The sequence below is a fragment of the Chrysochloris asiatica genome, unplaced genomic scaffold (assembly GCF_000296735.1).
Source record: "Chrysochloris asiatica unplaced genomic scaffold, ChrAsi1.0 scaffold00269, whole genome shotgun sequence".
Taxonomy (NCBI): Eukaryota; Metazoa; Chordata; class Mammalia; order Afrosoricida; family Chrysochloridae; genus Chrysochloris; species Chrysochloris asiatica.
The window spans coordinates 3,436,270-3,438,458 of record NW_006408787.1 but is presented as its reverse complement, the minus strand read 5'-3'; positions in this window follow the sequence as shown (position 1 = coordinate 3,438,458).

The following is a 2,189-nucleotide window of genomic DNA, read 5'->3' as shown; positions in this document are numbered from 1 at the left end:
CCCATCAGTTGGTGGAAATTAAGAAGTCTTTGTATAGAAATACCATATCAAGTAAACTCAAGGGACCGCAAAAGTAGAAGAAATTCATGCACTCAATATTGACAAACAATATTGAATATACCTTGGATGTCAAAAGAATAAACAAATCTGTGGTGGAACTGGTATAACCAGAATCATCCTTAGCAAGGATGATGAAACTTCATCTTGCTTACTTTAGAGGGACCAGTCTCTGGAGAAGGATATCATCTTTGCTATAGTAGAAGGTCAAGATGAAAAAGAGGAATATCCTCAATGAGATGAATTGACACAGTGACTGAAACAATGTGCTCAAACTTAGTAGCAATTGTGAAAATTGTACAATTCTAGACAGTATTATGCTTTGTTGTACATAGGCAAACTGTGAGTTAGAACTGACTAGACAGCATCTAACAATAAATGTGTCTCAAAAACAAAGGTGCTAAAGTATTAATATTTTAATTAAATACATGAATATGAATAAATTAGTAAATTGTTATTTATTTTTAAAGATTTAAATAATGAGATTACAGAAGAACACAACTTAACTCTTCTGAAAATTAACTACTTAAAACCTATATCTCAGTTTCATCATCCATAATATAATGTAGAATAATATAATCTGTTTTATATGGTTCATGTATGGATTATGTCAAGTATATAGAAATAATCTCACAACATTGCATGCCAAATATATGCTCTCAATAGGTTTGATTTTTCATGTAACAATAATTATTTAAATTCCCAGGATTTTCCACATATATTTAGCCAATATCAATAGAATGACTGTTAACCTTTAAAAGTCACATGGAATTGAATACTTCATTTGCCTCTGAACACTGTAATGGTAACACAATGAATTATTACTTGAAACCTTTTTACCACTTAACATGCCTTTACATTATGGAATTTATGATTTTTTGGCTATATTTTGCATATGTTGGCTACAAATCCTTTCTCAAGTATGTGTATTATAAATATTTCCTCAGTTGATTTTCTCTTTCTTCATTTTTTAAAATAAGTCATTTTGTTGAAAATATATGTTTAATTTAGATCTGTGTGATTACTAATTTTTGATGTCATTAATTATTGTTTCCTATATAATAAAATGTCTCATTTAAATGATAATACTGTTCTATATTTCTTGTAACAAAATTTTGACTTTAAAATTCTCCTTTCAGTCTACAATGTAATTAATTTATTTGTGTATGGCTTAAAAAGTATGATTTTAAATATAATTATAAATGAAAATATTGAAGTTCTCAAAGATTTCATTTTACTTGAATCCATAATCCAAACACATGGAAGCAGCAGTGATGTGATAAAATGACATATTGTATTAGACAAATCTGCTACAAAAGACTTCTTTAAAGTGTTAAAGAGCAAAAATGTCACTTGAGGACCAAGATTTACCTGCATGGACTCTTATTGATCTCAGCTGTTTTTAAGTGCTGTCGAATCAGATCTGATTCATAGTGACTCTGTATAGGGTTTCTGATGAGCACCCAATGGGTTTGAACCATCAACCTTGCAGTTTGCAATCCAGTGTTTATCCTATTGCACCACACCTAGGAGTGACAAAATAAAAGAACTTTTATAAGCATGTCAATCATATAGATACAAGAATAATTTGATGTTGTACTAATTTTTATAGTTAGAATAAAAATACATGGAAGTCTAAAGTAAAATATTTTTTTAAAAAACTGAAACAGGTATTTAAACAGTAATAGAATTACAATTAAGTGTAAGTGGATTCAAAGCATTCTGATTTCCATGAAAATTTCTACAGAAACATCTAGAAAACCTTTTCAAAGAGAAATTTTTAAAAATTGATCAAGTAGAAATATTAGAAAAATATATATGATACAAATGACAGATATGTGGTTTGTATTATATAATAGCAGTTAAAAATCAAAAGAAAAATTCCAATTTATCTTATAGAAGATAAGCAAATCTGCTGCACAGATATTCTTTATAGTGTCCAAACACAGATAACAGTTTGAGAAATAAGGTGTGTCTGAACTAAGCCATGGTGTATTTAATAGCCACATATGCACGTGCAAGTTGAACAGTGAATAAAGAAGACATTAAATACATTCGAGTCATAGTTCTGGAAAATAATATTAAAAGTACCATGAACTGCTGGAAGAACAAACAAATCTGTGTTGAAAGAA